The 14,346-nt window shown below is 40.5% G+C and overlaps 1 pseudogene; it reads right to left on the bottom strand.

Annotated features, from left to right (window-relative positions):
* Nucleotides 1–7,050: 7,050 nt before the first annotated feature.
* On the bottom strand, nucleotides 7,051–7,520 carry LOC100630366 (deoxyuridine 5'-triphosphate nucleotidohydrolase, mitochondrial-like; annotated as a pseudogene).
* Between the last annotated feature and the right edge of the window lie 6,826 nt (nucleotides 7,521–14,346).

Genomic DNA, 14,346 nt, shown 5'->3' with positions numbered 1-14,346 from the left:
GATAAACTATTGTCAGGAAGACCAGATGGGCAGATTGTTCAAATAATCCTGAAATGGCATGATAAAGATTTACGCTAGACGATGGTAGTGAAGGGAAGAGATTAAGGTAAATCCAGATAATATTTTCAAAGGAAGAAAAGACAGAGTTGAATATAGGGGATGAATAAAGAGAAGAATTAAGAGATGACAAAGGTTGTAGCCAGAGTTACAAAGATATTACTAACAGAAATTTATAAGGAGAGTGGGTTTCTCCTTCTTCCAGTGCCCCCTTCTCCACAAGCCTGCTCTCTCATCCTATGATTTCCATCACTAGGCTGGATGAAGACTGCTGGAGGTTCTAAGTACTGAAAGGTTATGGTACCCCACCTGCACCATCATATGTGATTCCAAATAAAAATATTAAATGCTAAATAAGCATAAGTAGTCCAACAGTCATGATTTGTCACATGATGCTATCATGAAGCTTTGTTTACAATCACAAACATTGAGCTTTTGACAATTTTTTTCTCATTAGAAATTTATTTGCTGATATCCTAATTCACATTTAGTTTATGTAATCCAGCTCTACTTTTTAGTAATAATGTCCTTATTTTTCACCCTCAGATTGAAAACATATTTTTAGACTGTGGATGTTATTTGTTTCTTTCATTTAAAGACAACTTTTAAATGGTGTCCTAAAACAGCCAAAATTCTTTTTAAAAAATTTTCAAAGGAAATGAAAATGAAAGGAAAGGGCATCGAAGAGATATCTGTACTCCCATGTTCATTGCAGCATTATTCACAATAGCCAAGACACGGAAACAACCTACATGTCCATCAATGGATAATGAATACGGAAGATGTGATATATACTTATAAATAAGAATCCTGAAATTTTTATTTATAAATTCTAGCTGTTTTCAAAATAAAAGCATATCTATCTAATCTTAGTACTTATGATCATTTTATAGAAGTACCGATTACATATAGGCAGAGGGAAGAGAAGAAGGAAGAAGAAAGATGAAAAGCACCTCACACAAAGCCATCTCTTGACTGGGGAGAGGACTGACGTTAGCACACAGTCAGAGAGATTCATTTTTCCTGTCCAGATTCTCTTCTCTGGTTGCTAGATCACAGGATGGATTTTTCTCTGTCTTCTTGTTGTTCTTCTTCCTCCTCTTCTTCTTTTTTGCTGCAGAAGAGTGGCCTTGAGTTAATATCTGTGCCAATCTTCCTCTATTTTGTATGTGGGATGCCACCACAGCATGGCGTGATGAGCAGTGTGCAGGTCCATGCCCAGGATCTGAACCGGTGAACCCCAGTCCACCGAAGCAGAGCGTGTGAACTTAACCACTACGCCACTGGACTGGCCCCTGGATTCTTAATTCTAGAAAACTAGAGAGATTCAGTGAGTTAGTGGATAGAAAACAGAGAATGTGAGAATTCTCAAGGGAGTAAAAGTCTAGAATGGAAAAAGAAAGCTAAGTACCAGCTCACAATTTCAAAGCTATTGACTACTGGGTTAGTGGAGCATGCCATTAGAGTTATACTTGAATGTCTTGTTACTAACCTTCCACTTCTACAAATTTTAGGCTTTTTCTCTATGCCCTTAAATAAGAGCTAATATTTAATGAGCACATATCCTGTGCCAGATGACTAAGTTAAATGGCATTTGCATGGCTTAAAAATTTAATCTTCACAGCAACTTTATAAAGTAAGTTTACCATTACCTCTGTTTTACAGACAAGGTGACTAAGCCTTAAGATAGACAATAACTTGGTTGAGGTCTTCTTCTGCTCTGTATGACGGACACCAAAGCTTTGATTTTCATTACCATATTACACTCTTGTCCAAATAAATACAGAAACTCTTAAGTATTTTTTAGCTAGGTGACAATGTTCCAACCTGAAAACTAGCATTTTTATTGCTAAAGAAGAAGGGGCAGATGGAAACTGGGAGGCATTCTCTGCCATATTCAGTAAATCACCACAATTTTTCCTCTAATGTTGGAACAGATCACTGTTTCTTCAGCTGAGCACCAGATGAAGTAACTGGCTCGCATTTATGGGTTGTATTTTCTAAAGAATCAAACCACATTTAGCACTGTGGGATGCTCATGATATATGTATTTTTGGGGGGCTGGTGAGAGATCTTGTAAATTCACATCCCATGGTACCTGCGAGGCATACATTCTCTCTCTCTTTCTCTCTCCACCCCTCCCCCCGCCCCCATCCCTCTCTCCCTCTCCACTAAGCCTATATAGTTGATTGGAATTTGATGTGATGGCATATGTTTCTTTTTTATGGTCTCTTTTCTACTCACCTTTTGAAACAATTTTGGACTTCAGAAAAGTTGCAAGGGTACTAAGAGAATTTTCATATTCTCTTCACCCAGCTTCCTCTGACATAAACATCTAATGTAATGTTGGCACAATGATCAAAACTAAGAAGTCAGTAGAGCAGGATTAACTTCAGAATTTATTTGTATTTCACCAGTTTTTCCACTAATGTCCTTCTGTTGTTCCAGAATCCAACCCAGGATCTGGCATTCCATTTAGTCATCATGTCTCCTTTGTTGTCTGTATCTGTCTTTGACAGCTCCTCAGTCCTTCTTTTTCTTTCATGATCTTGACACTTTGGAAGAGTCCAGATAATTTTTTTCATAGAATGTCCCTGACGTGGGCTTATCTGATCTCATAATTAGATTGAGGCTATGCATTTTTGGCGAGAATACCATATAAGTGACGTGCCCTTCCCAGTATATCACATTAGGGGATACATGATGTCAATGGCATGTTTTGAATCAAGGGAGTGGCATGATAAAATTTACAATTTGGAAAGATAACCCTGGCAGCTAAGTGCAGAGTGAACTGCGTAAGGGAAGCTTGATGTCAAGGCACTAGATAAGAGGCAGTTATAATGGGTTGGGCAGGGGATGAAGGTAGCCTGAACAAAGGCTGTGGTTGTAGGGACGGGGATGAAAATCTAAATATGAGATTTCTGAAGTAAAACTAATAGGATTTGGGAGCTGTTTCCACAAGTGAAGTGAAGAGAGAGAGGAACTGAGGGTAATTACTAGGATATTAGGACATCAGGTAGATGGTTGACTCCATTATCAATTGGTGGCCAAGATCTTTGTAATTCAGATTCCCTAACAAAATTAAAAAAAAAATCATTTGCTGGTATGAGACGGCTGTAGAGGCTGCTTGTGCATTTGTGAAAAACATATAGAAAAAGATGTCAGCTCTTCATTTACTCTTGTCTTCAAGTTTCAGGTTTGGAAATGCAGCATCTTTGGTCTATATCTACATGTGAAGACTAGGCAGAAGTGTCAGCATCTCCTCGTGGCCCTCATTTTCTCTGGGTAAAAGGGAATTTTCATATGTACTTGATAAATATTTGTAGAGTATTGCATGAAAGAGTTAGTATGTCTGACTCAGGAGAAGGGAGACAAAAGAATGTGATGGGAGCCATTGCAAATTGTTCTCCATGGCCAGGAATATGTCATATAAACTGGCTCTGGTTTTAACCCAGAAGAGTGAAGCCAAGATGCAAACCCAAGAAGAAAGTAGTGAAGATTAATCTTTCTTGCTCATTTCTGTTAGAGATAGAGGGGAGAAAAAAACCCTCAGTTTTCCCAATGTTGGAGAAGACTTACTGACCTAAAAGCTGGTCCTAATGATGAGGATTTAGGCTGGTTAATTTTAAAAACTGCAGATGAGAGGGAGGCTCCGAGGAGTGGAATTTGCTTGCCCTTTGAGAGATGTTTGCATTTGTAAAGGAAGTCTCCATCTGTAGGGGTTGTCTCCCTCTGCACCAGGAGGAAGGCGGGATGGCCTTATCTCTGGAAACTCTTAATGGGGAAGGCAAGGACTTAAGTTGTTTACTGTCTCGCAACCTCTGTAACTGACTCCCCCCCCAACCATCCTACCCCCAACATCCTCCTTTGTCTTTAGCTGAAGGTAATATTTAAGCGGTGGCTTCTGCCATTTACTTAATCTGGTTTGATTCTTATCTAAAAGTTATAGGACCACCCAATAACCAGAGCCTACCGGCAGATACCATTTTAACAACTCTTTTTACATATTCTTTCCTTCGTCTTGTAAAGAGATGACTCATATACCTATGCCTTAAATTTAGCCTTACTCTTCACCCGTGTTCGCGGCAGCAGCAGAGTGGCGGCAGCGGTTCCTCCTGCCCATAGGTCCTGTCCCCAGGCAGCAGCTCTGAATGCCCATGGGTCCTGTCCCCATGCAGCAGCTCTTTACTGCCCGTGGATCCTGTCCCCATGCAGCAGCGGCAGCAGCTCTTCACCACCCATGGGTCCTGTCCCCATGCAGCAGCTCTTTACTGCCCGTGGATCCTGTCCCCATGCTATTCCATACTATTCTCTAAATAAAAGAGCACTACTGCCAGATCTTGAGAGTCCAAGAAATCTTTCTTTTGACTCCTCGGCTCACTGACCTCACATCACTAACTCTCACAGTGCATCATCGAGGCAAGAAGGGAGAATAGCTAATTTGAAGCTAATGTGTTATAATTACATGTTAACTATTTATACTTCCCAATAAAACAGAGGTTTTTAACTGGGCTGCGCATAGAATCATCTGCAGAGCTTTAAAAAAAATCCAGATGCCCAGAACCCATCCCAAATGATTCTGATACAGTAGGTGTATTATTCAGAATTTCTTTAGTTGGCAATGGCAGAAATGCAACTCAAATTAGCCTCAGCCAACAATTTGGAGTGGGTTGTGTATTAGTTATCTAATGCTGTGTAAAAAATTACCCAATCACTCAAAATTTGGCAGCTTAAAACAGATACTTTGTACAGTTTGTGTGGATCAGGATTTGGGGAGTGGCATAGCTCATAGTTCTGCCTCAGGGTCTCTCATGAAGTTAAAATCAAGGTGTCAGCTGGCTTTCCGTCATCTAGAGGCTTGACTGGGGTTGGAGGACCCATTTCCAAAGTGGCTCAGTTACATGGCTGGCAAGAGGGTGCTGGCTACCAGGTGACCTATTTTGCCACATGGGTCTTTGCACAGGGCTGCTCTAGTATCTTCACAATATGTTGGCTGGTTTTCCTCAGATGGAGCGATCCAAGAGAGCAAGGCAGAAGCAGCTTGATACAATTTTATGGCTGAGATTAAGGTGTCTTTGAGTAGGAGGAGGGGGATGGTATTCATAGGTTGGATGATACATTATTGCAAAGACTGAGGACGATCCTTATACAGAGTTTTAGATCCTAGAGCAAATATATCATAAGTTCCACCATACCAATTCATTTTTTTATAGGGTGAATTGATTAAAATGAGTATCAAGGGAAAGATTGAAAGGGAAAGAATAACAATTCTAAGAACCCCAAGGGTTATGTGTGACTCCCTTCTAGCCATGGTGATAAACTTCAATCTGGCTTAATAACCTTTTAACATCTTTAACATTTGCAGAGCACTTTAGAGTTTCTCAGATGATTTCATAACATCTTATTTGATCTTAAGAACAATCTTAGGCTTGTAGGATGAAGTCAAGAGGGTTGAGACTGAAAGATGGAGCTAATAATAGTGAACACCCACCAGGTGCCAGGCATTTGACTGGATGCTTCATTTTCATCAACCCTTTTAACCAAACACCATGAGGTCGATATTAACGATTTCGACTTTGAGGAAGACTTAGCTTCCCTGGGCTCAGAGAAGTTAAATGACATGATTGCAGTCAAGCCTCAGGGCTGGAATGAGAACCCCATGCTTTCTATTCGGCTGCTTCACTTTTCAGCATGACCAACCATTGCTGCCTATTTCTCCACATGCTACATCCTTGACTTAATCTTCATCTTCTGGCAGCATGGGACTCTCCAGGAGTCAGAGGACTCTTTAATTGCAGGTCCAGACTTGTATCCTAAGAATAGGCTTTGTATGTGTGTGTGAGTACTTCATTACAAGCCTCATTACAAACCTATTAGAAAGAAAAAAATAGGACAGAGGAAAGCATACTGGCTTGGAAAAGAGAATTAGTTCACAATTTACATTGAAGTAAATTCAATTCTCAAGGAATGTCTACCTTTGTTTGATTTTTTTAGAAATCTGGCTCCAATGTAGACTACTTGAGTGGCCTCAAATGACATCTTGGCATCTCATTTTCCTTTGTTCTTAAGTTGGGTAATACTTCCTATGATTAGCCTAACCTTCGCGGATGTGGGAGGATAGGTGGCCTGAAAGATGGGAAGCACTTTGTGTTCCTACATGTGTTTGGGTGAAATAGTGATTTTTAGGAAGTAAACATTATCTCTGTTACTAATGGCCTCAAACTTTCTAATTGCTCTTATAACTCACCGATATGCCTACATGTGACTTGAGTCAAGATTTCTAATTCTAAGAAGTAAACATTACTTCTCCACGTTGTCTGTGGTTTACTAAAAGCAATGATAATAATACCTGAGATTATTCAATATAGATGTCAACTCTCCCACCAAATAAATTTGCTATTTATAGAAGCTGTTGACCAGCTAGGCAATATGTCCTCAATCCAGTATTGTCAGAGTGGTCATAGGAGTGGACTCCTTTTCTGAGCCTGGACCACCTCTGCTTCAGTCAAGACCACATCAAAATAGAGGTCTGGAGGATTTCTTATCTTACATGGCCCACATATTCTGGCCTCCAGAACACTCAGCCAGTCATATCCTCAGTGAAGTCTTATCCCTTAAACCCCTCATTCTACTCTTGTCAATCGAGTAGTCGATCATTCCTGTTATTATGGTAAAGTGTAGTGGTTAAGAGCATGAACTTGGAAGGCAAATTTGAATTTGGTTCTGCCACTACTTGAGTGGCTTTGGGCAAGTTATTTAACCTCTTTGTGCTTCATTTTCTTCATCTGAAAAATAATAGTATCTTCTAACAGGGCTTAATGAATATTAAATAAGATAATATGTAGGGAGCTTAGAATGGTGCCTAGTATGTGGTAAGCACTCTACAAGTGATAGCTATTTATATAACTGCATGTATTTTTCTTTTTTTAAAGCAAAAACTCTTTCTTTTTAAGAAAAAAGTACATTTTCCATTTTCTATTCTTGGCATAAATTTTAATTCTTTCCAGTGGAACCAAAACCTTCTGAACCCCTTTCAGTGTCATCCAAAACTTAAACTGCCTCTGTTTCTGAGTTTAAAAAATCAGTTCACAAATGAGCTGTGCAATTTGATCACCCTTTTTGACTTCAAACTTCTTTGCTAAAATTAAACAGTACAACACCAACATTTCCTCTATGATCTTTGTCTATGAAGTGTTTTTCAGCCAAGCCAGAATGTGGAGCCATTCCTCCAAAACAGCCAGAAGGAATAGCTATCTGAATGTCGGTTTGTACAAGGGCTTTCTCCATAGGTGGTACTGTCTAATCATAGGCACTGTACAGGTCATAGCCTGTGGTCCATGTGGATCACTTGCTTGGAGCAGTGGCAGCTATAAGAGCCTGGCATATCTGAGCCTCATGCCGCCCTCCTCTACAGGCACCTGCTTGCTGGGGGAGATGGCAGGTGTCTCTTCAGAGCAGGTCATGGCAGAACAGAATGCCAGGGGAGGCAGGAGCAGAGGAAATAAGAGGGTGCAGAATGTGCCCAGCCTCTGTGAACACACCAAGTTTTTGCAAATATTTCTCATAAAGCTAAGTTACCTGCTAAGAACTTCAAGACTCAGGAAAATGATTGTTTAATCAGGGCATCCAATAAGGATTTATATGCTGCCTCTGTGATTAGTATTACTGGACCAGACAGAGAAGACATGAAGATCAGCATTGACCTAAACTAAATAGCTTTAAGCACTGATGTCATCATTCCCTGATGCCTTTGTGCCTTATTCACCTCATTCTCCATTTGTAAAACAGGAAGAGGGATAAAAAGTGAATACGAGGATAAGCAAGTTCCAGAAAGTCTGCTAGGTCTCTCTTTTGCCTGGAGAGACAGCAGCAACTCAGTCATGGAGATAAGTTCAAGGAGTATGTGGAACAGACATGACCTCTTGAATTGAGTAGTTACAGATCCCAGGTACTCCTCTCTCAGCCGCCTCTTGTGTTGACTTATGTGATATTGTAATAAACTGAGCATAGAATGTTCCAAAGTTAGAAGGCTACTCTGATTGTTTCTTGGAATTTGAACTATGAAGCCCTTTCATGGAATTTAAATTGGGTGGCAAAGCTCTGTGAGGGTATAATTGCAAGCTAAATGCAGTGACAACAGCAAGCCAGGTCACAGGGCTTTAGGACTAGCCTCATGAGACAGTATAGCATGGTGGTTAAGAGCTCACTATTTGGGGTCATGAAGACGTGAGTTCCAAACCTGGATCCAACAACTGTTAGCAGTGTGACTTTTGGTAGTTACCTTACCTCTCAAAGCCTCATATTTATATGGTTGTAATAAGGATTAAATAAAGTAATGTAGGTAAAATACTGTCAAAATGTACTTTTCAAAAAGTTAAAAACATGACTCTCGTGCAAATATAAAGTGAGCATGTGTCAAAGATTCATTTAACACGTTGATGAGGGAACTGCTAAGATGGTAAAGCTGGTTTAAGGAACATCACTGAGATCAAAGCATTATCGTGGCTGAAAGAAAAAGGCTTGACCAAGAGAGCTAATTTAGATACAAAACTGGTTCCTGAACAGAGAAATAAAACTGCAACTTTTAGGGTTATCTTTCTTATTCGATAAATCGTTTGCATCTCTACTGGACAAGCTTAATTTTCATCACTAACATCAGTTGTTCTCAAGTGGGGGTAATTTTGCCCTCCAGGGGACATTTGGCAATGTCTGAAGGCATTTTCACCTGTCAAAACTGAGGCAGGGGTGCTACTGGCATGGGGTAGGTAGAGAAATAGGGATGGTGCTAAACATCCTTCAAGGTAGAGGACAGCCTCCCACCAAAAGAACTGTCTAGCCCCAAATGCCAGTAGTGTTGAGGTTAAGAATACCTGGCTATCAGTTTCTGCAAGATAACATCTACCCTTATGAGATTTAAAATATCTTAATCAAGAGAAAATAAGTCAAACAAAGGTACATATTCCTAGAGAACTGGCTAATCCTTGGATGAGTAGGCTAGACAATGCTTAGATAACCCAGGAAGGACATGCAGTAGCCTCTTTTACCTATTTCCAAGCTTTGGAAAATTTTCTCTTGTTTTTTGGAAAATTTTCTTAACAGCACTTGACACCATACCTAGCACATGGTAAGTGCTCAGTAAAGGTGAGTCATTATCTTAAATTTAGGGCCACTATATAAAAGTCCACTGCTCATACAATAAAATGAACCCAGTACCAGAGTTTAAGTCTTTGGAGAACATTACAGAACATCACCACTGTTGGAAATTATTTTCCTGTTGAATTATTTCATCATGGTCACTCTGAGGTTTTAAGAAAATCCTTCTCTATAACCTTCAGACCAATAGATGGCAGATTATGTTAAAAAAGACAAGTCATGTTAAAAATTTTTCCTGAACTCCTCACTCAAAAAACCAAACTCTCTTCCTGCCTGGGAAACTTTACCATCAAAGCGAGAATATCCAAGCTACCCTTAAGGAACTCATTTAATGCCTGCCGTAGAAAGAGGAACGGTAACGTAAAGATCATAGGATTGCAGGCTGTGGCCTTGCTGATTAGCCAAGATGTTTTCATTCTATGAGCATGGTACCCCAGAGATCAGAGACGGCAAAAGTTAAAAAAAAAAAAAAAGCAGTCACACAGTTGCTCTAATTCATCTTCTGTAAATCAGTTGAATAGTATACCCAATAGTGGTATCAATCTGGGTCCAATCAGGAGAGAGAAACTGCAGAGTAATGTGAACAAGAAAAGTTTAATATAAATAATTTTATAAATTCTTTACATAAAATAATTATTTAAAAAATTTAATAATTATATAAATTTAATAAATCATAAACAGATATATGATAGTTATATGTTAGTATATTGATTATATGTATATTTTTTAATGTGTAAAATATAAAATACATAGAAATAAATAATTTAATAAATGATTATAAATTTATTATATAAATAAAATATAAATAAGAGATTGGCTAGTAAGAAGTAAACAGAACTCTACAGAAGACAGACTTAAGGAACAGCCACATCCTCTGGGGATGAGATGGAACACCAATGAATGCCTGCCCCCCCCCACCTCCCCCACCCGCACTGAGCGCCAAACCTTATGGGAGAAGCCACTGCCATGGCTCACCGAATGGCAGGGAAGTAGCTGCGGTGCCAGGATGGCAAAACTTGGAAATTCATCCTCTGGAATTTTGAGGAAATCCACCCTCTAGGGGGCCACAGAAAAGCCGCTCAAGGGGTGGTGCCTCTCTAGAGGCACTCTGCTATGGTTGCCTACCCCCAGGAACCAAACCACAAAATCCTTTCTCCTGCAATGTCTCTCCAGCCTCCCTTACTGACAAAGCTTAACACAGTTCCACCTGGCAAAGGAAGAGTACTTAAAGGGCCCAGCTGCATTTTTACAATTGAGGCAATGAGGAAGAATTTGGAGCTAAGAGTGAATCAAATCAATAACTGGCACACAAGTGATTCTGTAATATCTTCAGGGGCTGATAACACTTGATCATTTCAGGCTGGTAGTGTCCAAATAACAGCCAGTGTGGGCCATCCTGGGTCTGCAAGCTGCCATTTTTCCACTATAGAGCAGAACTTCTGAAAGTGGGGTCCCTTGGTCTGCAATATCGACCTCACCTGGGAAGTTGTGACAAATGCAAATCTCAGGGCCCCACCCCAAACCTACTTACTGAATTAGAAACTCTGGGGTTGGGGCCCAGCAATCTATATTTGAACAAGCCGTCCAAGTGATTCTGATGCATGCTGAGGTTTGAGAACCACTGCTTTTGTAAGACTAAGGTCCAGGAACTTGCTGTGCAAGCTTGAAGGGAAGAGTCAATAGGATTTCTTTGAATCTTAGTCTCAGTTTTTAATCTTGAAGAAGATAACCTAACTGCTCTGGCATCTGGAAGGCAGCAGGGAGCACATTATTACATCTCTACTTTTGCATTGACAACATGTTTCTGGACTCTTGGGCATGACTGCATCAGATATGCTCATTTTGGTAAGAAACTCTGTTTTTGATGTTCTCTTATGTGCAGATCATGCTACTTTGATTAGGGCCCCAAAGCTGCTACTGCAATTTTCATCTCTTTCTGTGCGCACACAGAAGTGGGCAGTAAAACCTATTCTACCTTTCCCATATCCTTGTTTTTTCCTAACTCTCCACCATGGATGGAGTATTGAAAGAACAGCTAGAGCCACAAAGCTAAGGTCAGCATAGCCAGACAGTGGCCCGGAGCTCACGAACTCATCCTTGTTCCTAGCCCCACTGATAAGCTCAGGAGTGGGCTTGCCTCCTCAACTGGGCTGCCACAGCCAGAACAGAAAGCTTCATTTTTCCCTGACACAGCACTCGCCTTTCCAGCCTCCTCAATTTGTTCTCTTCAAACGAGAGAGGGAGAGATGATGTATTCTTGCAGGCGATTTTTCTGCCATTCATCACTTTAAAATTAAAAATGTGTGTGTATGCGTTTGTGTGGTGTGGGGATTGTGGTCTGGCCCCGGTCCCGCCACTAACTAGCTGCATGGGGTTGGCAGGTCACCAGCTCTGGTTTTGATTTCCATACTGAAATATAGAGCGTTGGACCAGCTGATACTACTCCAATATTTTATGGTTCTATGTACTACCAGCATATCCTTATAAGGTAAATCACGGGGCTTGAATCTCACCCTTTAGTGTAACGGTCCGTGCATGAGGTCCTCTTTTAAAAGCTCTCTTCTGAGTTTAATATTAAGCACAGGGAAACCTTCCTATAGCAAATTCATCCTAAAGGGATTGAGGTAATTTATGCACAGAAAGTAAAGACTTCAGCAGATTTGCTCCTTTTCAATATATAAAGAGCATGTACCTTTCTCAATAGATACAATATCCATTAACTGCTTTGATAAGATTAACTATAATGTGAAACTTCACATACAGAAATGGAGCATTGGTGTTCTTTATTTCAGATTCCTGATTTATGTCTCACTGAAAGTAATAAGCAAAAAGATAGTTATTTCCTCCCAAAATGATTTGAATGTTTCCATTTTTAATATCTCTTAAGGTTTTTTTTTGTCTCCAAGATAAAGTCTTTCTCTGACCTATTTTCACATGCTGAAACAGGGAGAAAAGTCAAGGGTAATGATTTGCAATCAGCAAGGACATGCCTCTCTGTGGGGGAGAAGAGGGTATTTCAGAAATTCTTAGAAATGAAGGTTGAAAAATCATATTTAGACTTTTACTCTAAAAAAAGAAATTCCTACTGTTTTGATAACAGTAATTCGGAGTTACAGTAATCTGTTCTTGATAAAACCATGGCCAGGGTGGGTATGCAGAAAAAAATGTGGTGGCAGACACTGTCAGTTTCTTACCTAGTTCCTCCTCCTTCCTTGCTAAAAGAGGCTTTTGTTCCCGTGGCAACATCCGCAGGCAGTGAATCATTATTGGTCCAAATCTATCATGACATCCTTTTCCCAGCCTCCCTTGCAGTGAGAAGTGGCCATGTGAGCCAGTTCTGAGACATACTGGGAGTGCGTTGAGAACACTGTTGGGTGATTTTGGACGGCACGTGGCTGTCTGTGCCTCCCTACGCTTGTCTTCCTGCCTTGATAGCTGACACCATGCCAGGAGCTTCCAGTGCCTTCCTGTGACCTCCAGGTGATAGGTCCACAGCCAAGGATGAAAGACCTGGCTTTTTCATGACATTTTTGAGTTGCTGCTAAAGTAAGGGTGTCAGATAAAAGACAGGACACCCAATTAAATTTGAATTTCAGAAAAACAGCAGTTTTAAATATGTAATATTTAAGACTTATAGTTTATCCAAAATTCAAATTTAACCATGTCTTCTAATTTTCCCCCCCTAAATCTGACAACTCTATGCACAAACCCTGGACTGCCTGTCTTGGATTTTTTTTGTTATGTAAAAAATAACCACCACCAGCACCCAGAGAGTGTAGGGTACTATTAATCAAGTAATATAATGCTTGCATATGAACTCATTCCTGATATAATAGTTATTTATAAAAAAGTACCTGGGGCTGGCCCTGTGGCGTAGTGGTTAAGTTCAGCGCACTTTGCTTTGGCAGCCTGGGTTCATATCCCAGGTGCAGACCTACACCACTTGTCAGCCATGCTGCGGTGGCCACCCACATATAAAGTGGATGAAGACTGGCTTAGATGTTAGCTCAGGGCTAATCTTCCTCAAGCAAAAAGAAGAGGAAGATTGGCAACAGATGTTAGCTCAGGGCCTATTTTCCTCAGCAAAAAAAAGTGCCTAACATTTCTTGTGTGTTCATCATGTGCCAGACACTGTGCTAGTTAGCAGGGATGTGTTTGTAACTAAGTCACAGAGGCAGGTCCTGCCTTCCTAGAGTTTGTCGTCTAGCTGGAGAGACAGCCACTAAACAACTGCTTCTGTGAGTGGCAGTATGATTTCAATTATTCCGATTCCAATTATGATCAGTGCTCTGAAGGAAAAGTAGGGGAGCTTAGAGAGCACCTATGCAGGGGATCAGAGGTGGGATCTTAGGGGCGATCTGAAGAGAATGCTTGTGGAAGTTTGCAGCAAGCACTGGGAGCAGCACGTGTGGCCGCCCTGAGGCAGGAAGGGTCCTGGTACATTTGAGGAGAGGGGCCCCAGTGGCTGAACAGCCACGGATTGGGTGATGGGAAATGAGGTGGAGAGGCACACAGAAGCTAGATCAGGGAACACCTTGGAAGTTCTATTAAGACTTTTGACTTTATTCTTACTCTACACTACCCACCTATATTAAATAACTGTTGATATCCCCATCTTAAAAAAGAGGAAATCAGGACTTTAAATAGCTTGATCAAAGTCATATAGCTATTAAATGGATGAACTGTGATTTGAGCCAGGGTTGGTTGGTTTGTTTCTTTGTTTGGTGTGTGACCAAAAAACCCCCTAATCATCACTGAGTGCAAGCTAGTTAGAAATACAGAAATAACGGGAGATGATCAAATGAGTCTGGGGAGAATGTTTAAAATTAACGTAACAACATATTTTATATCTGTAAGGATTGAGAGGGGTGTGAGCTATCCATGTTATTAGTAAACACAAAGTTGATCAGGACCGTAGATAACTTAAATCCTAGCATCGAAAGAGGCCTCAAAAAATTAACAATTTAGATCTCCTGCCTGTGCTTTTCAACGCAGGTTCCCCTGTATTACATATCATTGAGGTAACTTATTTCTGTGACTTTAGACCATTGGTTTGACAAGAACAAAACACAGGAAAACACCTCTATTTGTGACAAAGTCTCAACAATGATCCAGTGGTTTTAGACACACACACAA

Source organism: Equus caballus, chromosome 23 (assembly GCF_041296265.1).
Source record: "Equus caballus isolate H_3958 breed thoroughbred chromosome 23, TB-T2T, whole genome shotgun sequence".
Classification (NCBI taxonomy): Eukaryota; Metazoa; Chordata; class Mammalia; order Perissodactyla; family Equidae; genus Equus; species Equus caballus.
The sequence above is the reverse complement of the archived record's forward strand: the minus strand, read 5'-3'. Positions and strand labels throughout refer to the sequence as shown.